Below are 27865 nucleotides of genomic sequence, written 5' to 3'. Positions count from 1 at the left end.
AGTACCGCGTCGATTTTTATGTTGTCTGGTGGAGAGTGTTTCTGTATTTTCGATTCACTATTGTTTTTTTTTTGCGTTGCAAAGGTAGATTCTACTCTGACCGAATGTCTGTCAACTGCGAAAAAGGCCACTGCGACAGCATTCGCAATAACACTGCGATGTATCCATGCAACGGTTGAAGATTCATGTCAAAAGGAATTATTATCAATATTGCGTCTGAAGGCAACGGTATTAGTTTCAAAATTAATGTGCTTCAAAACTTACTTGTACACCAAATACCACTAATCTGCTGACAACTTGAGAATTGAGAGTGGCAGGGTGACTCGTGGCCGTGTGGTTAGCGTCATAACTAACATGCCGGGTGTTCGGGTTCGATTCCCGTTCTGGTCGGGGGAATTTTTCGTCAAAGAAATTTCCTCCGACTTGCACTGTGATCACGCGTATTCTAGAGCTTGCCACTCAGAATGCATTCAAGGCGTGTTATTTGACATAGAAATCTCAACTAAGTACTAATAAAAATGACGCAAGTAATACTACGTTGAGACGGCGAAGTTCTTCTAGGAACGTTAGTGCCATTGAAGAAGAAGAAGAAGAAGAAGAAGGGTGACTCGGGATGTAACAGAAACGAATAAATGACGGATTAAATTGGCTGCTCAGATTAGGTTGGACAACTGAGTCTTCAAATTATGATGCGAGGTATTCGAAGAAAATTCGAAATTACGTCAAAATCACATTGAAAAAACATTCCTAATCTTTTCTGTTGAAAGTGCAATAAATAATCTTTATTACTAGAGCTTTGCAGACTCCTACCGTCAACTGCGATACGTTCAAATATAAGTGGTACTACCAGAAATAATAATTTCAATCTGCAGTATCTCTATTTTCTACTTCGGTGCTTGTCGATATAACTTAGGTGGTATTCCCATTTATTCGCAAATGGACAATCCAGTAACAGTGTTCCGAACTTCAAGTGGTTGGCTTGCGAGTGTCTAGACTAACGCCATCGAATCTGGTTCAACGTACGTTCGATGACTGAGCGTAAGTTCATTGTCAGTGTTTATTTCACTTACTGCTCAATATATTATCTCTCCCAAAACGGGTGCTATTCATAGGACGCCATTCTTCGTCATATAGCAGCGGAGGCCATCATTTCACCAACGCGAATGGTTTGACGCAAACTTTGGCCTGCATTTGCACGATTTATGCGCGAATGCGATTCGACCGAATATATCGATCGAAACAAACACTATAAAAATGTCGGCCAACGCGAGCTTATTGTAGTAATTTACTCGGGAAATTAGAACAACCATTCAACTTTTATGGACGATCATAATCATGGGCGCTCTCCCGCAACAACTGGGCTGAATCCACGGAACCTAGCATGCGGTTTATAGAGCTTTGCTAGCCCTGGCTTTCTTCCAGAAACTGCAACTGGATTCGAGCGGTTGATAGAGTGCAGAAATGCGCGAGTCTATCAAAACCGGACAAAATAAATCATCTTTGATTCCTATATACTTTCTAATATTTGGCGGAGGAAGGAAGTCAAACTGTTCGTGAAATATAGGACGACGTGAGTAGTTGAAGTTGGTAAAATGCAAATTTGATTTTTACGTTGCTGTTCACAGAGGAGTGTTTACTGATCAGCGTTGCAAAGTTTAACAGTGTTCCTGACACACATACAGATCATAACGAGACATTCATCTTCTGTTTTCTAATTATTTCGCCCTTCATACTGCAGCATTCACTGAAAATTCTTCAAGCAGCAAGTGAATTGCAATGAGAGGGGGTCTGCTTCCAGTCATTGATTAGCGACAACTAATTCCCAATGGCAGCCGGCTGAACACATTTGTTAAGAATTTCTACAGGCGGGCGCGGAAAGTGGTAACAAAAACCCTATTAATCATCGCCACACGAAGTCATCAAGCTCTTCATAACATCGAGTCACTTAAAGCAGTGCCGAGTGAGTGAGTGGGGGGTTTGAGTGCGTTTGGGCGCGCGATACGCCCGCACTCTTCGCACTGTGGACCAAGCCAAGGAGAACCGAGATGAATTATACCGGAATTTGAGGTAAAGTGAACAACAAAATGTACTGCGAACGATTTGAGAATCTATTTCGAAAAGCGCAGAACAATATGTGGAAGTGAATAGTCGCTCCACTGAAGAAAAAAATTGAAATTGAGATCAGTATTGCAATCAACCGGCAAAGTGAGGGTATATAATTTTGCTCTGCTAGCCAGTGCGGGCAAAACTGCGCAGAGGATACAGTCCGATGGGTTTCATGAGCCAGTCATCCAAACGACGACAGCTAAATGAGTTTGTACCCAATACACTGGTGCGCGTTGCCTTCGTTTTCTTCATGGATCATAAGTGAGCAAGCACACGCTGCTGGCGCTGGCTGAATTGATGGTCTGTTTATGAAGTGTGAAACATACGCGAAGAAAACGCGACTGCAAATTAGAAAACAGCGCGAGGCGTAAAAGGAAGCGGATGGGACGGCGCTGATTAAAATGAGAGTGAGAGATAGAGGCAAAACATATATCGAGACACAGCGAGCGAACCATGTGTTGAACACGAAGTCTGCACAGAACAGGCGGCGGCATAAGGCGATGATGATGACTCATCGACGGTGGTCCTGTTTTCAAAATTTCGAAGGCTGCCGCGATGTTGATGGGTTGTTGCACCCAGGGTGCCTATCATAGTCCGATCTTCTCGGAACGGTGCGGCCTTGCGCTGATTCCAACATTCGGCGCTGAATCGATATACATATATATTTAATAACGAAGGGTTAATTTTTATTAAAATAATTCGCAGAAGTGCATCAGCACGACATGTATTTCGTAATAAAAACATAATGGAAGGGTACAACGATGATCTATAAGCGTATAAAAAACGATCGCCAGAGCAGACATTTCATTCCGTTTCTCGTTCGGTCTTCAGATTCAATATACAGGGTTTTCCAACTTTAAATTCCGAAAGTAAATTGAAATAAAACACACCTAGAATTCGAATTTCGATGAAACTTTTATTTCAAATTGAAGTTTGGTTTATGCCATTATGTGTGAAATACAACATCATTCAAATGTCCACCTAGGGCTTCCTCGCACACCTTGATCCGGAACAGGAAATTTTCGATGACTTTTCGGCACATATGGGGCGGTATCTCGGTCATAACTTCACGAATGTTGTCTTTCAAATGTTCAAGAGTTTGCGGAGAGTTGGCATAGACACGGTCTTTCGCATAACCCCACAAAAAAAAAGTCTAGCGGGTTCAAATCGCATGATCTGGACGGCCAATTGGCATCACCAAAACGCGAAATTATGCGTCCCTCAAATTTCGTTCGCAATATGGCCATGTTCGGTCGTGTTGTGTGACACGTGGCACCGTCCTGCTGAAACCACATGTCATCCGTATCCATATCTTCAATTTGTGGCAAAAAAAATCGGTTAACATGCGGCCATAGCGCTCACCATTCACAGTTACCGTCTCGCCGTCCTCATTTTCAAAGAAATACGGCCCGATTACTCCACCAGACCATAATGCGCACCAAACAGTGACTTTTGGCGGATGCAATTGTCTCTCAACAATCACGTGTTGATTTTCTGACCCCCATATACGGAAATTTTGGGTTGTTCACATAGCCACCGAGCTCGAAATGTGCCTCATCGCTGAAGAATATTTGATGCGAAAATTCAGCATTTTGCTGTTGTTGTTCGTTCACCCAATCGACGTATGCCCGACGCATTCCATGATCATCACGCTCTAATTTTTGTACCAGTTGGACTTTATATGGATGTAGGTGCAAGTCCAAATGCAAAATTCGCCACAATGATGTGTTTGACAAGCCCAATTGCTGAGCACGCCGTGGAATCGAAACATTCGGGTCATCCTCCACACTGGCAGCAATAGCAGCAATATTTTCGGCCGAACGCACATTACGATGATGCACAGGTTTCACAATATCCGCTACGGATCCAGTTTGTTCGAATTTACGCACTACATTAGCGATTGTGTGCTCTGTAGGCCGTCCATGGCGACCAAAATCCGTCCGTAATAATGCTCGAAAAACATTTGCCGGTTTTTCATCATTTTTATAGTATTATTTAACAAAATTAACACGTTGTGCGATGCTAAAACGATCCATATTGTAAAATGGCAGATATTCAACTAACGATATAACGCTTTGGTTGACAGCTATGTCAAACGGTTGTCAGCGCAGGGCTGTATACTTTCGGAAGCCCGAAATGGAAAACCCTGTATATAAACAAAAACAATTTGATGTCCTTTCCTCACGATTTAACTCAAAAACGAAGCGAAGGATTTGAACAGTCAGCATTAGGATTGAAGTGACCCGGCCTGCGTCAGGTTTATATGTTAAAAAAAATTATGAAAACCATTCAGAAAGTTAAAAAATTGGCAAGTTTTGTATATCTATACAGCCATTCCATGCCAAACCGATATAGTGGATCTCAGATTTTCGTCAAAAGTGGTAGTTTTGTTCTTTATCGCAAATTATGAGACCAGTATTTTTTTATTTTTTTTGTTAGGGTGACCATTTCCATTTCAGGGTGGTCCAAAAAAAACCATTTTTTCGCATTTTTGCCAAAAATGACTTTTTTCAAAAATTCGTAACTTTTGAACTACTAGACCGATTCAGATGATCGACATATCAAATTAAAGCCAATCACCTGACCTTATGATTAGTTATGATTTTTTGTAGCGGAAAAAATGGGAAAAATGATTTTTTGGACCATCGGGTAACTTGGAAAAATCATAGCTCAAAGACGAAAGAAACGCCTCCATGGTTTCGAAATATTTTTTTGTGAAAAATCCTCAGCTTTCCAGAAAAAATATAAAAAACTATAGCGTCTTTGGTTCCGAGACTATCTTCTTCTTCTTCAATGGCGTTAACGTTCCTTTGTGGAACTTTTGCCGTCTCAACGTATGCATTAACTAGCTTCATTTATTAATACATGTTTGAGATTTCTTAAGCCAAATAACACGCCTTGAATGTATTCCGATGGGCAAGCTCTTGAATACGCGTGACCACAGTGCAAGTCGAAGGAAATTTGTTTGACGAAAAATCCCCCGGCCAGTACAGGAATCGAACCCGAATACCCGGCATAATAATGTGAGACGCTAACTAATCGGCCACGGGTGCAGACTGGTTCCGAGACTATGAAAACAATAGAAAACGAATATAATAAATAATAACGAGAGCAGAATTCATATTTTCTGCAGATAAAGTATTTTTTCAAAAAAGATTGATTGACTTTAATTTGATATGTCGATCATCTGAATCGGTCTAGTAGCTCAAAAGTTATGAATTTTTGAAAAAAGTCATTTTTTGGCAAAAATGCGAAAAAATGGTTTTTTTTGGACCACCCTAAAATGGAAATGGTCACCCTAACAAAAAAAATTAAAAAATACGGGTCTCATAATTTGCGATAAAGAACAAAACTACCACTTTTGACGAAAATCTGAGAACCACTATATCGGTTTGGCATGGAATGGCTGTGGAATGATTTGGTGTCCGTTTCTCACGATTTAACTCAAGAACGGGGCAAAGGATATATGCCAAAAAAGAAATTATGTACTGCGAATATAGATCGCGAACAGAGAAATAATTTTCGGGGAACGTTAGTGTTCGAAATTATGTAAATCAGAAAAGCAATTGTGGGGGGACGAAGTTTGCCGGGCTAGCTAGTAAATGAATAAATAAATTTAAAAAAAAATGAATAAAAGGAGAGGCGTCTGGGCCTAGAACTCGGCTCGAACGGAATCTTGACGTAAGACTGTGATTATTGAAGACAATTGCATTTCAATTGAGTTCTATGAATTGTCAGAAATTCGTAAATTTTACCTTTTATTGTTTCTGATGGTGGCCCTGAAAATGCCGTTTGTTATAGGGGAAGGTGGCTAGAAATGACATACACCCTCAATTATATAGGGTGAAAATATCTGACGAGCAGAAAACGAATATAATTTTGTTTTGATTTCTGGTTTGCTGATAATGGCTCTAAATGACCAACAATGATGGATACCTCTACGATATGGATATTGGGTGGAAGGTCTATAACAGCAAAGGCCGAATATCGTACATATGAGCGAAATTTTTTTTCTGTATTACTGTATAATTGTGACTTTCAACACTGTTGACTGTTTGGTTACTTTTACTTCCTTTTTTGAAAGAATGTCAGGAGTTAGAATTGAACTCGTACTCCTTAGCGTGAGAGGCATGATTGTTACCATTTCGCCAGATCGCCGCCACCGAGCGAAATTAAGAATATAGTTGAAAATTCTTGAATAAAAATAATTTTGTGAGTAATTCTTCGGATTGTTTGGCGTTTACTCGCAACCGAGTAGCTGACAACGTATAAACCTGGCTTAATTGCTAGAAACTTTTTCAAGAGTCTTATCAGAGAGAACGGGATGTATGTACGCGTGAGTACATAGGAGAGAGAAAGTTTGGGAGGAAATTTATTCGATTTTGCTGTGCTCTCGCCATTAGAGAGCAGTCGAGTTCATTCACCATTTCAGTTTCTATTGGCAATCGCTTTTTTTATCGCTGTGACGTGTGTTGTGTAAATTGAAGCTAAATGGAAGTCTGCACTAGTAAAAAAGTGGCTGAGTACGTGTATTTCAGGAAAAAATGTCTGAAACATACTTTTTACGTGCATAAATCAGAAAAAGGCTTATTCGATTTGCAATGATGCTGCTGCTGTTTTGAAGGTCCAATCTGAAACGAAAATATGAGTCGCCAAATCCTGGAAAATTGGCTGAATTAAGAGCGAAAATTGTTTATTTGAAAGTTTGGAAGAACGAGCTGCCGACTATGTATTTTATTCAGTGATGATAGATGAAAGAAGGATTTCGAAGTTACCAAAGAATTGGCTTGCCTTTTTCCTATGAGTGTAGGATGTCTATTCTCATATATTCGAGGATGTCTTGAAGGATATCGTCCAAATCATTAATCAATTCGCATGCATTGGATCATCGTGAGTTCCAAGCTTCTTTTATTCTTTTTTTTCACTGAAAAAAGCTTCTAAAAAAAAGAATAAAAGAAGCTTGGAACTCACGATGATCCAATGCATGCCAATTGATTAATGATTTGGACGATATCCTTCAAGACATCCTCGAATATATGAGAAAAACTCAAATTCAAAAAACAAATGGCAAATTTTTCATTTTACCCATTTTTTGACATTGAGAATATCTCAAGTGTCGACAACTACGAAAAATGTTGATGCACTCCAGTCTATTAATGCAGATTTTGGTACTTTAAAGCACATGAAAGAATACTCCAATTTTCTCTACCCCATTTAGTTTCGATGATGTGCATGCCACTGATAATATGCAGATGGAACCCATTGAAATGCAGTGATTTAGAGCTGCGTGATAAATTTGGAAACGATGATATCTTGGATTTCTACTCCAGATTTGTTTCAAAAGCGCGATTTCCAGAACTAATAAACATGCTCATTCTATTATTTCTTTGGTTGAATCCACAAATATTTGTGAACAATTGTTTCAGTTACGAAGGAAGTGAAATCAAAGTCAAGGAACAAAATTACTGACAGTCATTTGGAAAACACGCTTCGCATCGCTATCTCTTTCATTCAAGCTGATTTAGATAAAATGGCTCAAGAAAAGTAGTTCAAGTGAAATCTAAACGATGTAGGAGTATGTTTGTATTTAAGAATTTCCTGTATTGAAAAAAACAAACAAACAATATTGTAGAAACTTTTTGATGATTGAAAGAACGTTCTATTTAATCATGATACCGTAATCACATTATCAAGTATAGCCATAATTCTGTCAGTGAAATTGCGACTGCTCTCAGCAGAGAAATTTGGAGCGAACAAAAGTGATAACACTGCAGTCGTGTAGTTCGATGTTCCCATCCACTCTCACCAGTTTCGTGGTCCCATCAGTACTTGTTCGGTTTCCTAGCAACGATAAAGTTCTGTCTGTACGAGAAGCGTATGGCAACTCTCACGTTGTTTAAGTGCGGGAAAACGTCAAAACGAATCTACAAGCTGCTCAAACCGTTTTATATCAAAGAACGATTCGTATTCCGTACACTACAACAGTACAAAGAAACAGCTGATGTGGGCGATAGGCCCAAAAAGGGTCGGGCGGTTGCACAATGTTATCTATGTTGTTCATGAACGGATTCAACGCAATCCTCTTCGGAAACAAATGCGTTCATCAGTCGAAATAAATTGGGTAAATTGATTGTTGCGTACATCGATGTGTGAGTCATTTATTGACGCCCAGATTGAATCGAGTATGTTTGGAACGATGCAAAAAAACTCCTAGAGCGGTTAAAAAACGAGACTAGCAACAAACCTACCAGACTTCTTCTCCGCAAATGATTGGCGATTAGCCAATCCATCTGATTATTCATTTTGGGCCAAGTTGGAAGAGCGTGCCTGTGGACGTTCTTATTGAAATTAGCAATCGTTCAAAATTTCTATCGAGAAGCTGCAGCGATTCTAATCTAAAATAAAAAGTGTGTTAAAGAAAGTACCAGTTAAATACGTATAATTTACATTTTATTATGAAAAGTAGTGCGAAAAAATTGCGGCCCGCGGCTATGATGAAAATTCTAATGCTGTCCGCACCACGTCTATACCTGGCCACCACTGAGTTAGACAAAGAAAGTGCTAGAGCGAAATGGCGATAGTAAAAGAAACACAAACGGAAACAGAAACGAAAACGGAAACAGAAAACGAAACAAAAACGGAGACTGATGAGCAGACCATAAGTAATCGAAATTACCTAGTTTTGTAGTTTTTCGACATTCACAAGAACATTTTCTCTTTTTCGGCGCCAATACACTAGAATGAAGGGAGCAAGAAAAAGATAACCATGCAACCAAAGTTTCAGCGTAGTGACACTTTTCATTTGCAACTACTAAAAATTTGGTGGGTAGCGCCATTCCTGAGATCCAAGGTGTGGTCGGTTCACGGCCACCGATCGGATTAGGTCAACCTTCCACTATGAACTGGTATTTCAAAAATGGATTATAATGCAGTCAACTCTCCCTTACTCGATGTTCTGTAACTCGATATTTTCCCTAACTCGATGAATTTCATGGCACCTTTGATTTTACATGCATTCTTCTCTCCCTAACTCGATACCTCCCTTACTCGATGCCTCTCTTACTCGATGGGCTTTGTTTCATTTTTCCATGGATTTTTACCTCGCTAACTCGATTGATTTTCGCGTACTTGTTTTTGTGCGTTTCTAGCTGTCATTTCAATTACTCTTGAAAGTGAAGACGAAGTGTTCGTATTATCAAGGATTTTTTTTTTTCAAGTATGGAAAACCAGGGAAAACCTTTCAAGCGAACGATTAAAATGCTAACCATAGCGCAACGTTTGAGCATCATCAAGCAGGTCGAAAAGTATGGGCGAAAGGTGTCTGAAGTTGCAAAAGATTTCAGTATTGCACAAAGTACGGTGTCAACACTATTCAAGGAAAAGGAAAAATGGCATCGGATGGGATGGGAAAATTGAATGTGGACAAAAAGCGTATAAGGTTGGTTAGGAACGAGAAGCTGGAACGGTCAATGGAAATTTTTGTCAATCAAGCCAGAGAGAATAATTTACCTCTCTCAGGTTCTATTCTTCGGGAGAAGGCTTGCGAATTTGCCCAGAAACTGGGAATTCCCAATTTTAAAGGAAGTTCTGGATGGCTAAGTAAATTTTTAAAACGGCAAAAGATGACATTTCGGAAGCTATGTGGCGAGAGTGCCAGTGTAGATCTCAGTGTAACGGACAACTGGATTTCGCAAACCCTACCCAGTATAATCGCCGAGTATGATGCACGTGATATCTACAATGCAGACGAAACAGGACTTTTCTACAAATGTTTGCCAGACGAAACATTTGCATTTCGATCAGAAACTTGCCAAGGAGGAAAATATTCGAAACAACGTCTGACAGTCATGTGTGCAACCAACATGGACGGAAGCGATAAACTACCATTGCTGGTCATTGGAAAGAGTAAAAACTCACGGTGTTTCAAAAAGAAGAAATCATTACCAGTGATATACGAGAGTAACACCAAGGCCTGGATGACCTCTATTCTTTTTGAGAAATGGATTATGCAACTCGACGAAAGATTTTCCAAAAAAAATAGAAAGGTATTGATTCGGGAATTATGTGTAATGGGAATGTATCATACTTATATCTCTTTCTCCTAAAAGGTGGTCATGTTCGTTGATAATTGTACAGCGCACCCAAAATCTCTCCAACCAAAGCTTAAATCGATAAATTTGCAGTTTTTTCCACCAAACTTCAGTAGTTCAGCCGCTGGACTTGGGCATAATCAAGAACCTGAAACAGTACTATCGCCATGAATTAGTAAAACGAAGACTGCTAGAAATGGAGGATACAACGGTATTTTTTTCCTTTTTACATTCATGTTATTCAGCACTCATACTGTATTCAAATATATATAGGGTCCTAGACCTTCAGATATATCGGTATTGGATGCAATTGAATTACTTTCACGCTCTTGGATAAACAAGGTTAAATCTGAGACTGTTCAAAATTGCTTCAGGAAAGCCGGATTTTCCATAAATGATGATGATGATATTCCGCTGGCAGAATTAATGCGTCGTGAGCTTGCTGCTGTCGACAGTGCAGTACCATTCGATTGTTCATCGTCATTTGATGAATATTGCGAAATGGATCAAAACGTGATTTGCTGTGATCTAATGACTGATACCGATATACTGGAAAGTGTTGAAGAAGCTGAAAAAAACGTTGAAAATAGTAGTCCTATGGAGTTAGAGGAGGTTCAGGAAGTTTCAGCTGATTGTTTTGAAATTACACCTTCGAACGTTAAATCGAACCTAAAGAATATGTCCGAAATATTGCAATCAACTGAAAATGTTCCCGTGAAACTATTTGAACATTTCTTTGCGATTGAACAGTTCCTGCGTGATCGTTACAATTTAGTTTGAATTACATACATAATTAATATTTTCTTTGTTAACCTAGTTCCTTCTCCATTTCCAATTCCATTTTACAAATAAAATTGGCCTACTAAACAAACATCCTATGTATTTTAAATTTATTTTAAATTTGAGAAAATAATGTATAATAGTACATGCGCATTAGTACATATAGGGTAAATGTACTAATGCACAAAAACAAATCAATTATAGTAATATCCTGTATACGCAATGGTACCAATTATAGTAAACCCCATGTACCATAATTGGTTTATTCCTAATTGGGTCATATTTTTAAGCCCTAATATTGGGACACTTACCCTAACATCATATATTTGCAATTTGTGGCATAAAAAAAATATAAAAAAATGTTCTGTATCTCGATACCTCCCTAACTCGATGGTCCCTTGGATATCGAGTTAGGGAGAGTTGACTGTAATTGAAGTGGTAGAAAACATCCTGAATTATTATAATTAATTCTTAATGCAGTATATTTTTAAAAGCCTTTTATTTATGTTTAAGTCAACATCTAAGTGGACTTATTTTCTGCCTCAAAACCATAATCATCGATACTGGTTGATGATCTACTGAGAGAAAAACCAAACAATTGGTCATCGTGTTCTGATTTATAACCGGAGACAATTACTATCATAATACTGTTGCAAAATTTCCCCATGAATTCGACAGCACCGTACGACGGCATAGATCAATTTCCTCGATGCATCCTACATATGGAAACCAAAGAAAAAAACACCAGAGAAAGTGTGCCGCTCCGATCATCGGTGCGCTATTACGAATGCGAGTTGTTGTTGTAGCTGCACACAGACACACCCGTAGACGCATGAATGTGCACATCCCAATGGTGTGATACTCAATTGACAGATGAAGTGAAGAAGAGACAGCGTGAGCTGGACGTGAGACGTTTCAAAACTGTTAACAGGTCATCATCATCTTTGGCCGCCCGTTTGAGGCGATATGCTATAGTTGTTGTTTTTTTGGCGAACAGCCGCCACTTCGCGGATGATTTTACTGACAGGTAGGGGAAAAACAACACTGCCGAAGTGTTCCCAACAATGTGCTTTGAGGGGCGCGCATTGCGTGGTCGCATATCCTAACCGCGTATAAAAAGATAGAGTGATGCGAGACGTGTATTTATAGCAAACAACGTACCGTTGTCTCCGCCGTTAACCGTGATTTACGGTTGTCGTAGGTGTTAAATTGTGTCTTGTTGAAGGTTTTCATACAGTGACGGCTCCCGTGAATGACGATCGAAGATCGTTGAGCGCAAAGCAGTAGTGAAAGTGAATGTCCTTTCAGCGAATCGTTTTACCGGTTGAATGAGGACCAATTTTCCCCCATTCTTCTCAAAACATAATTATAAATCAATGACGAGACAAAATAAAGCGTCTTTTTGGTGGAGGGAAAATTTTCAGAAGGAATTTCGTTTTTCATAGATCAAAATAAGCAGCGGATGCGACCCAGAATTATAATATGAAAAACGAATTCGTAGTACTGCAACAGGAACGTTATCTCTCATTTTCACATACACACACAGCTTTTCGGCTGGAAATGCATCGCCCGAAGAAAGCAGCGACCACAATTGGGGAAGCAAAGCAAACAGAGAAGTTGGTTGATATAAGAGGAAAATAAGATAATAAGTGCAAAAAAACACATTGAAAAGAGAAGCAGTGCCAGCATCTGAGCAAAACGGACTACCAATGATGGGGAAGTTGTTGCTGTTATTACCCTTGCTGTTGTTGTTTTTCCCTGAATGTTGTATTTTTCTTCATTCATCTATATCTATTGGGGTTGAACGTTGGAAAAGAGTGAAAACATTTGGAGCAAAACGTCTGGATTAAGGTCACATGTAGGAAACCGAACCAACAGCGATCGAATCATCAAACCGCCGAACGCCCGGCAGTGGCCGGAGAGATGCAGCAACAGCCGCAGGTGTGGATGAATGATGGTCTATTATTCCATAATCATAACAACATCAAACATGAGGATGGGGGGAAAACTACATGTCGAACATTGATCTCTCGAGCGTACGGGGTTTACTATTAGCTGTGCAGAATGGTTTTATGGACTATGAGCCAGCTTTCACAGTAGTAATGGCCTGCATTTCAGGTTTTCACTGCTGTTTTTTTCTTATTTTACTTTCTGTTGCTGGTCGATCGGGAAGATCGGAGCTGGCTCTAGTCATCACATAGAATCCGATATCATAGCCCGTTGCCTAGCAGTGTCCCTTAGTTGTCCGACTTATAATCAGTTTATTTTGGAAGTGAAGTGAATTTTGAAAATTGAGTTTGGACAATTCACGACGTTTTCAAACGTTTTCATGCGACGAAATTTCATGCTAGCTCATCTTAGGAGTTGGTAGCACCATCTCAGACAGCAGTGAAATGTTGTGGGTGTAAAGACATGCATCATTAAGGCAACTTTGCATACTTGAAATCTTAAAAAAAATTGAATATGAATAGCCCTTACAATTTCCATACATCTGTTCATACATAGGAAGATGGACACTTTTACAGGGAAATAGTTTTTCCAACATCACCTTTTCATATTTTTCTTTAAAAAATTACTATTAACACGTTGAGCCACAGCCATATATATACGGTTTGTTTTCGGATGTTTTACAAAATGTAACTACTTTCCAGTCCAATTTATGACTATTTTCTATTTATACAATAAGTATCTTTGCAAGCTGGGACCGACACTGATATTTTGTAAACGCTCTTGATGCGGACTGGATGAAAAGCGCAGCAAAAGGAATTCGGGGCTCAACGTGTTAATGTAACATAACATTTTTATGTATACATTATCGCGATTCACATGCTCTGCTAACTTTTTTCTATTTAGAAACATGTCAAACGCGATAATTTTTACACACAAATGTTATGAGTAAAACATTAGTCTTTATACAATAATGCCTTATATTCCAGAAACTATAAAAGATAGAAAGTTGATGTCTTCGACGAGAAATTATATTTTAATGAGATCTAAAGTTTTGTCGAACACACTATACCACTATCTTGTCTTTCAACAAAATTAGGTTTAGATGTAATTTTTTCATATAAAACATGAAATTAGAATTGTTCTTAGAAAAACATTTTTCATGTAAAACTACCCATGTTTCGATGTATGGACGACTTTTTGGAAATTGTAAGGGCTATTCGTAATATTTTTTTAGAATTTAAAAAAAATACGTTCTTGAGGAAAATGAATTCTGATTTTTGAAATAATTTTTTTTCAGCGAATTTTTTTTTTGTATTTTTTATGGAAAATTTATAGAAAAACAATTTCCTACATTTCATCCTTCAATCAGCATTTCGTAGGTATTATAGTTTTTGTGTTATATTTTTTTGTAAAAAATCTAGCAAAAAAATTTCGACGCTTTTCAAAAAGAAAGAAATACTGCCTTTTGAAAAGGGCCAAAAATCAAGTATGCAAAGTTGCTTAAAAGACCCATGTGTTTACACCCACAAAGTTTCACTGTTATCTGAAATGGTGCTGCTAACAGCCAGTCAAGTTAGCATTTAAATTGGTCATGCACGGAATCTATCGTTAGAGTATATCGAAATACGCATCTTAGTGGATTTTGGTACAACAGGACTATGGACGCCCATAAATACTACATGAAAAGCGTATTCTATCATTTGGTACGATAGATTTGCGGGGTATTTGAATAAAAGTTCGCAATTTCGTCGAAGACACATCGAAATATTCTATTTGAAGTTTAATTAACCCTACCGTGATGAAAAAAATATTGCAACACAATATTTTTTTCAATTTTCTTGTATTAAGGTGAAGGTGGAAGCTAGCCAATGTAGTAGTATAGGTAAACCTACGTGTAAAAATGGGGTGATAGTGTTTGTGAGAGAAGAGCAAAGCACACATAAATAGATCAATCCACTTATTAGACTGTGTGGCGTTTCATTGACACGAGTCTTTGAATACATTTGAAAAAAAAAATTACAATTGAATACTAAATAACGATATGTTCCGATGAACAATTGCAAATATAAATATATATATATATATATATATATATATATATATATATATATATATATATATATATATATATATATATATATATATATATATATATATATATATATATATAGAAGGTGCATTTGCATATGAAGTAAAATTTTGATTATACGCGAGCGTAACATGAGCAAATTTATAACACATGCGAATTGGGACTCTTTTGGTATTAACAAATTCTTCCGGATAGTAACTCGACGTTGATAATTCCTTAATGTTTCCCTTCGTTGTTTGTATTGTTTTCACATATTCACGTTGGAAAGCCTTAACTCTTCTCTTCGTTGGCCGAGGTATTTTGATTGAATGTAATACTTTTCCGTTTACTATTATTGAAAGCATAGGTAGCCGTGGCAGTGTTCCGAGCTCTGCAATACATATTGCTTAACCAATGTAAAAGTTGCTAAAACTTACATTATACACCCATTAAACGTAAAAATAATAATTGTATTGATATCAACACAATTTTATTCTATTGATTTTCATGACATGAAACGCTATGACTCAGGAATAACATTTTATTGAGTGGTATTCATAGCTGTTTCGCTGATGTTGTCTGGCATCAGGGTCGAAAAAATAACGACAAACCGTTATTTTTACAAACAAAACAAAACCATTGCCAAAGATTGAAAAATGAAAATTTAACTTTCAGAGCACTAGCTCGAGTTTTCCGACGTTTTTCACTATTTGGTTGATTTTACTTGGTGGGAAGTGTGTGCAAACGATCATTTTCTTCACACTGTTTCGCCATATTATTGATTTTCGGGCGAGGGGTGAGGGAGGGAGATGAAAGAAATGAGCGCCATTGTGGCAGCCATTTGTGGTTAGCTTCCACCTTCTCCTTAATCGAATACAACCCAATCTTCATTTGGTTGATAGAAACATCCAAGTTTATTATGAATTTATGGGATAAAATTAATAATAACATCTTCAAAACCACTATCCTTTTCTCAATTCCGACATGTTATTTAAATCCGCTAATTTGGATGTTTCACAACTATATTCTGTACTAAATTTTCTCAGCTCAATAACTCTGTCATTGTTGAAATTCGATCAAGGATTTTTTCATCAAATATGATCGTCTATCACGCCCTGAGAGATTGTAGATAAATTTATTATTTTTCATGTAAAAAAGGTATTTTCTGACTTTAGGAATCAAAAATTAAATTCTTTTTCTATATTCAAAAAACGAAACAATATGATGAACAACCAATTTTTTTTCGACTCAATTATATACAGGATTCGATTATATACTGTGAAAAGAATTCGGAGACTGTATATAATCGAGTTCGCTCTGTATTAAATTAAAGGTTTTTTGGTAAAACTTTCGACACTTTCGCTCCACGTCATCCGTAAGAAGTCATGTTCGGTACCTATTTCTTATTTTTTTTCACTTCTTCAGCATGTCCTTTGTATATATTGTTTTTTCCATGGTTTTCCTGATTTCCCGCTTCAACATGACACAATAGGATTCGATTCAATGTATTTCAGGGCAGTCCGGTGGATTTATGACCTTGGTAACAACATGCTCCGAATAAGGCTCATAACTATTCGAACGTATGTTTAGAGTATTAACAAAAAATGAAGTTAGAACCGACCAAAATGTCCGAAATCCGAAATTCGCCAGTGAGTGGTACGCTCTTGTTTTTTTCATTTTTGTCATTGCTTTCACATTATTTAACCGCTGGTATACACGACCTTACAGATGGATAGTTTAATGATTCCTATATTGATAAAACATGATATATCTTGTTTGCACCTCATTTTTAGTCCTTTATTGCGTTATCCGCGATTTTCGATATCCACATTATGATTCCCTAGTTTGTGAACGGTTAATATCAACGAAAATTGGAAGCGTTATTGAGAGAGTTGCAGCTTTGCCGATCACTCGTGCAGTTCAGTATAAGTATTCTGTGCAATGAATTATGCGCTTGTTGTAGAGAATAAGGGTATTCTATGAACATTCCTATGAAGTATGCGTTTGGTTGGTTTGGTTTTGAACTATAGAGGCTTCAAACTTTTCCAGTTCGTTCACCTTCAGAATTCAAAAAAGGCCATCTTGGCAAACTAAAACTATGCTCTTAACTATCGGCATTGAAAAAAGCCATTTTCGAGTCTCGCTGCCGCTGCTGTCTGGTCGGCAGTGGAAGTGGAATCCGGATGACTGATGAATAGTCATTCGCGATATTCAAATTAAATTTTGACGTGGGACTACGTCATTCATTTCTGTACTAGGGTGTAAATTCAAAGTTTCGAAAATAAGAGCGTTACGTTGTAGCTATAAGGTTTTGAGCGTTAAAACATCTTCGCCGGCTGAACGAAGTGGTATCATAATCACATCATTCAGAAAATAAAAGAGTACGATTAGTGTTTGTTACTTATTGACCCAAGAGCTTAAAAAACAGCTTTGAAAGCAAACTATTGAAATCATGACAATTGACGATGCATGTAAACCGGAGACACTTGTACTCGTATAACATACGAAATGTCATTGGCCCTTAGCACTTTCTGTGACTTTCTTTCGATAGTTTCACTCTAGACAGCGATCAGCCACCACCGAATGCTGAGGCTGAGACTCAATGTGAAAATTAAATTCGTAGTCCTACGTTAACAATACAAGATCCGCCTATTTTTTTTTGTTCTTGAACCGAAGTTTCTTCTAATTCCCTAAGCAGTGCGAAAAATGCCTGAAAAACACACACCTTTTTTGATTCTAGGATCAGCTGGAGTCCAGTTTGAAAAAGTTTGCTACATTATTGAATTGATCCTTCAATTTAATGTTTTTTATCATAATGTGTTCAAACCCTATTTTGGTCAGTGCTTAGTCAGAGGGGACCAAGTCGCAAAATTGAATATTTCGAGTTGTTGATTGCATTGGGTTAAGCATTGGCATGCCCCCCGGGTTCTGGTTCGATTCCTGTTCTGTTTTGGGAAATTTTTCGACAAAGAAATATCCTCCGACTGACACTGTGGTCACGCGTATTCTAGAGCTTGCCACTCAGAATGCATTCAAGGGGTGTTATTTGGCATAGAAATCTGAACAAAGTACTAATGAAAATGACGCAAGTAATAGTACGTTGAGACGGCGAAGTTCTTTTAGGAACGACTGGTTCGTGAGTTACAGCATTGAGAGTGAAGCAACTTTTGTTATTATGAAAAAAATGGAAAAATCACAAATCAATGAAAACGATGGCAAAATTGCATGAATTGGGCTTCGAATTGCTTCCGCATCCACCGTATTCTCCTGATCTGACTACCAGCGACTATTTTCTGTTCGCAGACCTTAAGAGAATGCTCGTTGGCAAGAAATTTAAGACCGATGATGAAGTGATTATCGAAACTGAGGCCTATTTTGGGAACATCGAAAAAGTACTATAAAAATGGTATCGAAAAGTTGCAAGATCGCTATAATCGCTGTATCACCCTCGAAGGCAATTATGTTGAATAATAAAATTGAATTTTGCAAAAAAAAAGTTAAACTTTTCAACCGAATTATTTTCAGATTTGGAAAACCACGCGTGGAATAACGTATCGGAATTGTTTTGAATATTCAACGAAAACCCCTTATAGCACCAAACTTCAAGCTCAGTTTCGTGTAAAAAAATATTTTTTGGTAGGCCATTTTCCAGAATAGTTTAAAAAATTCAGTTCGGCATTACACTTGTGTGCAGCTCATGAGCTGTTCCAAACTGCCCCCATTAAGGCCACGTCTCGCGAGAATATAGACTGGAATCTAGTCTGGGCTATGACCTGATCTTTTCGTAACCTGTATGTTGCCCATAGTCTGAATACCATGCTTACATGAATCGCGTTATCTTGCTGTTGTTATCGATTTTGTCCACCGTAAAAAGAATCAAGATATTGTCTAGCAGCTCCATGTAGTTATCTGAATTCATTCTAGGCGAAAGCGTGGCAGTTGGACGAATTCGAAGGTCACGTAATCACATTGCACGAAAAATAGCAATACAACGAAGCGAACAAATAGATTCGAAAACATGTGTTGCGAATAGGAGCAGGGCGACTGCAAGAGGAACCATAAGCATATGCAACTGCTGCACGATTGTGACTGTGATGGTGATTTCTTTGCAAATAAAAAATCTCTTCAAACTTAATTCGTTGACAGTTTTGTGAGATTAATCTTTAATCTTTGGATAATTACAAAAACCACTAGGGGTAGTGAGGGCAAAGTGGTCATGGAGGGCAAAGTGGTCACCTGCTTGTTTGGTAGTATAACTATTGACCATAGAGCCGTATTGAATACGTCACCTTATGTGTGAAGAATTTAATGACTTTTGAGTCACCCTGTACTTCAGTAGAGCTGTCGCATGTCATAATATAAATAAAAACAGAAATTGCTCTCTCGATAGCCATTAGGCCGTGGTTCTAAGGAATTTCTCGTGAAATTTAGTTTATTCAATCTGATATATTGGACAAATCATCAGTTTGGACAACTGTGCACATATTCTAGGGGAGTTGAACAGATATTTTGTTTAATCTCAGCGATTAACATAGAAATTACTTTGATGTTTGGGAGCAAAGTAGTCATAGGTGAATAACAACTTACAATGTTTTGTTTACTAAAGCTGATATACCGCATCACATTCTGCTCTTGGAGAGGATCCTTTTGTGGCTTCGACCCTGGATAAATATAACACTCCTACTAAACCAAGCCTCATTATGCGGAACGTTATGTGTTTCTTACTACGTTTTTGTATGCATGAGAAAATTAAAATTGAGACTCTGGGTGAATAGGCCAAGCTTATTTCATACATGTACCTACTATATCAAATATGACTCGAACAAATTTGGACGAAAAAACGCATAAATCTATCCCATTTAGCTTGATATAAGTGAGTGACCACTTTGCCCCCACTAGGTGACCACTTTACCTCCAAGCAAAAAAAAAGTTCGATCTTTCACCTCTTTTTCTAATGATGAAAAGTGTGCTATTTTGAATTTTCATAGTAAAAACCGTTTGCTATCTTGAACAACAATGAGTTGAACTATAATAATCTTCAAGAAACGGGAATTGAAGCGGTATGTGGGCGCTGGGAATGGGCATATTCGTTAGGGTGACCACTGTGCCCACACTTCCCCTACGTGTTTTGGTTCGATTATTCAAGACGGCATTGGAAGATACGCTTATGACCACAAAGGCATTATTAGAGCAATTTTGGCATCAAATTCACGTTCATGTCTTCAAGTCGGAAGTTTATCGGAATGCTCGAACACATAGGGGAAGTGGGGATCCGGATTTCGGATCAGTAACAGACCTTTAGTTTTGAAAAAAAAAATAACAGTTTGAAAAACATCGTCTCCTACACCGAAATCTGTTCCAAAGTATTAGTCAAACAGTAATAGACACAGAAGGAGACAATAAATCTCCCAATTGAACCGGCACTGATGAGAGGCGCCTGCCTCTATCACCTTTGAATGCAATGGTGGCGCTCAAATGTTGGCACTTTTCCATCACCACATAATGAAGCTATAAAAACAAATTAGACAACCAGCGGCGAGCGACTGCTCGAAATCTAGAAATATGTATTCACCAACGGGTAAAATAAGCTCTTCTCGCTCTAGCCGTTTCTTCGCACAGGGCTATTTACGTTTTCAAACACTTCTATGCCGAGGATATGCCAATAATCATAATAATGATGATAATATGGTCGTATCTTCCTGGCTGCGTTGCATCAATTGTGTTACGTGTGGTTGTGCTGAGAGATCAGTTGTGTTATTTTTCCACTTTATCTCATGAATGAGTAGCTGTGTTTGTGCGTAGCGATATGCTCAATGCTCAACATGATTCGCGATAGAAAGGAACACTTCATGATGGAGCGGGTCTCGCTCTCACGCGAGATTCCCGAACAATTTGTCTTAATTCTAGAAGAAAAAAAATAATCAATGTGTGTAAACTATACAACACTTCAATGGCTAAAATGTGTGTGAATGGCGAACACGACACACGCATATAATCATCGCCGTTGTCTTCGTACGCACAGCCAACGTTGGATGTGTCTCGGTGTCGGTGGAGATCTGATCCCAGGCTCTGCACGAGGAACCTGATGTGCGGAGGTTTGTTTCTTTCATTGACAGTCGGCCGCGTATTGCTTGGATGTTTTTTTTTGTTTCTCCCTGCTTTTTTCATGGGTTTAGTGAATGTTGCCGTTGAAGGAATAATGTGTTTTTTGTTGAAACATTTTTTGTGGGTGGGTGTATGTTTACTGCGAGACAGGTTTGGCCGTTTTTTTTGTACATGCCGTTTCGGTTGGTGCTGTCTCAACCGAGTCTAGATTATCCACCGAAATATCGATCCCAGTATTTGGCGAGTTCATTTTATGAGTATTCGCATGAAAACGATACACGGAGATGCGTTGTGTAAATTCCGCAAACAGGATAAATCCGTTTGAAACTTGAAACGCAAAAAAAAATAGTGTGGAGCAATGGTGAGGATTTTCGACGGTCATTATTCCTTCTCATACAGATTTGTTATAATCAACAAGATATACTGTTTACGCTTTCGAGATGGATTTTTGAAAGGAAAAACAGAAATAAAATTTCTAATGCTTTAGGTGGATTTATTCAGGCAAAAGGAAATATATTCAGAATCTATAAAACACCTGGAACACCACAATTCTAGTTTTTTGCGCATAAAGAACTAAATAATTTGAATTGGCTTATTTTCTCGAAATATCGTAACTTCTTTATAAAAACAATCAACAAATAATGTTATTGCGAAGATATTTTACACTTAGCCGTCTTCTTGTCAACCACAAATGTGGTTATGCAATGAAACAATGTGCAAGATATTCTAGTTGATTAACAGCTGAGACCGCTCAGCGTAAATTTGTTTGTTATGCTTTACATCGTCTTCCTAGGGATGACCCCCAAAACCTCCCTATGTATGATGATCATTGTAAGTTTCTAGGGTTTGATTGGTTGTGCAAAAGCTAAACTTCTTTTCATATACGATCTCATTCATGCCAATATCGACTGCTCTGAGTTACCGAGCTGTGTTAATTTAAATGCTAGAAGGAAGAATCTACGTAATCGCGACTTTCTCCGCTTTCCAACTGCGCGCACTAATCATACTCAACATGAGCCATATTTAATCGGCATTTTGGAAACCTCTTGGAAACAAAAAAAAAATCTTCCCGGTTCAACCTCAGCTGTAATTATGTTAGAACAATTAGTTAAGAAGTGTGTAAGCTTAAACTCGTGTCATTAGAGTTTTATGTCAACCTGATGAATAAATGTGTCATAACCGTTTCGAAAGGGTTAACATTTATTACGTGAGTTTTGTGCGAACATTGTGGTTTTATGGTACATGGTTGCAGTTTTTGTCAGGATAAAATAAACTTGTTTTCTCTATTTTTCTGGAAATAATTAAAAAAATATAGATTATTCCTATTAATCAGTATCATGGTAGTCACAATTGTGATATCGCACGATAAATACAGTGAACAGTGTCGTAAAAAGCTATAACCACTTAGAATTTGGAATCACTGCTCATTATATAGCAGCGCCTCATATGGTCGGCGCTGTAATATTTCGTTTTGAAAATGTTTGAGCTATGTTGGACGCTTGTTTGGTGGGGCAAATTAGGCAGCCGCGATAATACAAATAAGGAAGGGAACAATCGAAAAAGAAATTTCCGCTAGGGTATAAATAGTGGATCTAAGTTGAGACAAATTTTCAGTCACTTTCTGTACTTAAATCAGCGAACATCCTTGTTTTTTTGTTTTGTCGTCATAAGAACTTCGTTTCCCCTCAAACTGTGGACGCGACCAAGTATGCCACTCGCTTATATCTTTGGCATTGTAATCATTGTTTCGAACTGGCGTTAGGGTTTTACAGTGTAGGGCACTAGGTGCTTGCTAAGTTGAACGCTTGTTTGATGCTGGTTGGTGTGCGTTGTACGAACGGTGTCTTAGAGGTGCGATTCCACTGAGGCAATACTAAATAATATGTGGCATGATATTTGATACTTGCAAGAATTGCTATTGCTGTTGTTTCCATGCGGTACCAAAGATATATTGACGTAATTATGAGATGTGAACACAATCGGCCTTCATGAATTAGAATCGCAAGCCTGTTTGTGAAATTCTCCTATGTCTATCGCTCCCGCTTGCCTCCGACCATGCGGGACAATATTCAGCTCCGGAAACATGTTGAACAAGATCAGCAAACGCTGTTTCACCAAGTCAGAAAAATTCTCTACCTAGTCGAATGTTTACATAAATTGAGGAACTTGATATTAGAACATCAAGTTTATTGTAAATCGATTGTGTCTCTTTCACAGCGAGCGTTTCTGATGGAGGCAAATAAATTTTTCAAAGCCCCTATAAAAAAAATCAACGAACGAGTCCTGCTGGAAGAAATGGAAAATTCAGTTTTTTCATGCTACCAGGTCCGAACTATAAGGTGGATGTTTAAGTGGTGGAGTGTTCCGAAGTTTCAGCTTCGAAATTACAGAGACGACAATTTTCATCTGTCAGTTTTCCATATTTTTTTTTCAAGGTGATACCTGCACGGACAGTGTCCGGCCAATAGACCGGTCAACCTGCTCAAATCTGCCTTATTCAAGCTGAGTTGGCCGCGTGTTATTTTGTTACATGGTGTAATGAATAACTTGGACTGGCTTGATGTTGATAGAGACCTCCGGTTGGCTTCTATCATCAATATTTCCAAGGTTGTGAGCTCTGATTTCAGGCATGATGTGGATAATTCACAAAATGGATCAGACCCGACGAATAGAGTTGAACATCCAAATTTTGCTAAGAAATCGGCTTTTTCATTACCATCTAGAATGCAGTGACCAGGTACTCAGTATAGATTAACATCGTTAGTAGCAGCTAGTTGTTAGAATTGCATTTCCCAGACTAGCTTTGACTGACATGTATTTGCTTTTAATGCATTAAGAACTACTTGGCTATCTGAGAAGATATAGATATCGGCATACCAGTATTTTCTAGGTAAAAAAATATTTTACATGTTAAAATAACATGTACTTCTGCTTCAAAAACTGTAGGTCACTGTCCCATTGGAATTGACATGCCGATTCCTGATCCAGTAATCGCAGCTGGTGTACCATGTCATGGCCTTCCGAATTTTATGAATTGATGCCAAATTACTCAATTATGACAATTATGAAATGAATGATTCTGAAGTGCTTTGTTGCACTTCTAACTGTTCATGGTTGATAGTAAGCTATCTAAACCAGCCCTTTTTGAGAAAATCTCCCTAAATCATAAAAATCCCATCTCTAAAGATGCGGATCCGAAAACTAATGTGGAAGCTCATCCCATGGGTTTCAGAAGAACTCCTCTGATAAAAAGAAATTCAAATTGAAGAGAATTTTTCATACTGGAAGGACTTACGGAACATGTCATGTAATTTTTCAACTTGTAATTTACAGGCGGCAGTTTGATGAAAATATTTTCATGAAGACCTGGTTCAGACAGCTTTTCATTAACGCGAATGCACAGTAAGAAGTGCAAGGGAGTACTTCAGAATCATTTACTTTTGTTTTTGTATTAAAAACACCGTAATAATAGGGTAATTTGGCATCAATTCATGAAATCCGGAAAGTAATGGAAAGTTTAATGAATAGGGGCTTCAGATTCTGAATTGGTCAGCTTATTTACCAGATCAAAACCTTATCAAGAACTTGTGAAAAATGATCGTACGAATAGTAGATGCGGCTTACAAGCAGTATGAGAGATTTGAAGAGCTGTACTCACTATACTCTGCGTAGAACGAAACACAGACTACAACTTGGTGCAGCTTGGTCGAAACCACCCCGAATGGGTTATTTCTACTAATTAAAACTAAAGATGACCCATGAATAAGAAACTAATTGTAATTCTTGTGAAATTGACGTTAATTTTGAAAAGGATTTAAATTTTTTTTTCCAACTGGTTCTATAGTTATGTAACACTGAAATTTCAGTTTTTTTTAATGTTACACGCCTGAACATAACAATAAAGTTCAAATGACCAGTCTCATAAATGAAGAGAGTTGTTGTATTCTACACAAAGTACTTCAATTCAACCGACTTCTTACATATCTCTGGTAACTCAGAAAAATTGAGTGTCCCCATTCGCTGCGATTGAATTCAATCACTTTGAAGGGAACACTGAAGTTAGTCTTTGTTTCCATCCAGTCTTCATTCATGCTCACTATAGAGTTCAGTTAAAAATCTTTCAGGATTTGTAAAAGCCCTGTGAGATCTCCTTCTACAAAATGTTCTACACGTTTCAACCTAAGAGCACATGTTTCTGCTTCAAGTTGCACATATTGGTGCAAGTGTAGAAGCTATAAATGAGCATTGAGGGTCGAGTAAATTCAGTGAATCATTCTCAGTTTTAGTCTCCTTCTTTTCGCGAATATTCTACCACAAGTCCAAAGGTCAGTATGGACTACAGAGATTGCATACTACAGATGGTCGTTCCAATTTAGCTTTTGGCCAAGTATGATGGCTAAATACTTAGTTCGTTTTGAAAGCTCCAATTGTACACCTCCCAATCTAAGAGATGGAATCTTATATTTTCTTTTTCTGGTAAATGGGATTGTGACAGTTTTTGAAGGATTAACACTTTTTCAAGATGGACTAAGATTGGAGTAATTTGTCTATAATCTTTGAGAGTCGTCCTGTGACGTTTGGAAGCCTTGGGATTAAGTATAACCCGAACTTCTCGCCAATTACTAGGACTGTAGCCTAGTACCATGCTAGCTCTAAACGTTTCTGTCAGAATAGGGACAGTGATATCCTTGTTTTTTTTTGTAACAGCACTGAAAAATTCTCATCTGATCCTTGACATTTAAAGGACTTTGAGAAATCCACTTCCCATTTTATCCCTGACTTCGTAAAGACCGCCCTGGCCATTTCTTTAGCTCTAATTTTGTCTCTGATTGAACAGGAGTGAGCTGTAATGAAGACCTGCACGTGTTCAGATGACCTGACCATGACAATTTTTGTCTAATTGGATCGTAATGATTCACTCTTCGTCATCAAACAGTCACCGAATTATTTATTTGCGTTGCTTTCCGAACCGTAGGTCACGGTCTCAAAAATTAAGTTGATGTGACGAACAAAAACTTCTCTGGCTAAATTTTAGTATTAGTCTCTTGCGACAAAGTAACATTACCGCCATCAATGACATATTCGTGTGAAAGATTTATTGATAAATGAAAACAATCCGACGTTGTTAAGACAAGGGCGGACTATCTTCGTCATTGCCCGTATAGTCATTCCGACTAATATAATTCAAAAAGAGAAACATTATTAGGTTACGCTTGAACCAACAATTGACTTTGGGGTCATGCTGATTTATCTCAGCTTCAATAGAAAGTCGAATATGAATCAACATGAACGCAGAAAATATATTTGATAGAGGAGACTCGGAACCAAAACATACTTCACTGATACTGAATTTTACATAAAATAGAAAGAATGATCCAATATTTTGAACTAATCTCAGTTGATTAATCTTCGAGTGATGCGAAATTAAAGCGCTACTTCTGTGAGATTCAAAGTACCCAATACTAATCGACGTAAGAAGCATGATAAGATAAGAATGATTCTTACTATCCAATTAGTTTTTTGCGACAAAATTGTGTTGATTCATTCAAAAGACGGTTTTTCGTATTAGAATTGCATGTTCTTATTTTCTGATTATAACAATTTTTTTCTGTCGGTCCATTTTAGAACAATGACCGAACCGCAGGTGTTCAGATTTCTCATTTGATTTTTATGGCAGTTGAAAATCTCCATCATGGTTACATTCATATGGCGAATCCATCGCTCCAGGCTCAGAGTTACCATTCCACACGGGTTGGCTTACGGCAGCAATTTTCTGGTTGATCCTATCAATTACATGGGTAGAGGCCCGTAGCCCGTAGATTACTAGCCACCACACAACGGCCCGATGGGTCTCCGAGTACACAATACACAGATTTCTGAAATCACTTTCACACAGCTTCACACACATACACTCCCACATTTTGCTTGATTTTCCTCCGCTTCCTCACCCACTGCTTATTCCATACTCTGTCACTATGCAATTTGAAGATGTAGCCTATTTTTCCAACATGAACCCAACAAAAAGCTTGGTATCGAAAAATTAAAAAAAACTGTATTCACCTTCGCACAAAGCTGACCGTATCGCTTGCGATTAAGCTAGATTCCACCGTGACGGACAAATTCCAGCCATCTTCACTGCTGTCGTACTTTTCCAGACATATTTACACTCTCGCCAACAGGCCCTCCCGACACGAAGCGAGTATGTGTGGATGTCAAAATGTCGACAGCGAAAATCACGGCCGCCCTCGTTCCGTTGCTGGCACCGTCGGGTGGCCCACGTAAATCGCACGTTTCCCACTTGAATTCCACCGGAAGTGGACCCAAATCCAGCCACAGTAGCACTAAGCGTCGTATTTTCAGCAAAAATTCCACAGCATACACTGGAATCGATTCGATTCGAACTTCGTTCATCCGAGAGGACGGCAGGAGAGATTGTAATGTGCAGTTCACAAATTTCGCAGAAATCAATCTCCTCGAACTGCGATCGCGAAGCACTGTTTTCACACAAAATTGTCCGCTCTGTCAACCGACGCACGGTCCGGACCCTTTACGGCACTTGTGGAGCCCAACCGGAGGCCACTAGATTGTCTGAAATTGTCCAGGAAGTCCTCTGCTCTTGTATGGTAGGCTTTTTTTGACCCAACTACTTCTTCTCAATGCCTCCTGTTGGCTGACTATGGCTCGCGGAGCTGACACGACGACGTTGAGACCAAGACCATGGAGGAATCTCATCATACCATAATAAGAGTTCACGCGAAAGAAACCA

General features: G+C 38.3%; 1 protein-coding gene across 1 annotated transcript in view; it reads right to left on the bottom strand.

Moving 5' to 3' along the window:
- Nucleotides 1-27821, bottom strand: part of LOC129780142 (unconventional myosin-IXa-like) — a 170626-nt gene extending 142805 nt beyond the window's left edge. Inside the window, exon 1 of the mRNA XM_055788123.1 lies at nucleotides 27160-27821. The gene's annotated coding sequence lies outside the window, so the exon portion shown is untranslated. The remainder of the gene's footprint in view (nucleotides 1-27159) is intronic.
- Between the last annotated feature and the right edge of the window lie 44 nt (nucleotides 27822-27865).

Source organism: Toxorhynchites rutilus, chromosome 3 (assembly GCF_029784135.1).
Source record: "Toxorhynchites rutilus septentrionalis strain SRP chromosome 3, ASM2978413v1, whole genome shotgun sequence".
Classification (NCBI taxonomy): Eukaryota; Metazoa; Arthropoda; class Insecta; order Diptera; family Culicidae; genus Toxorhynchites; species Toxorhynchites rutilus.
Note: the sequence above shows the minus strand (reverse complement) of the source record. Positions and strands in the feature narration are given on the sequence as shown.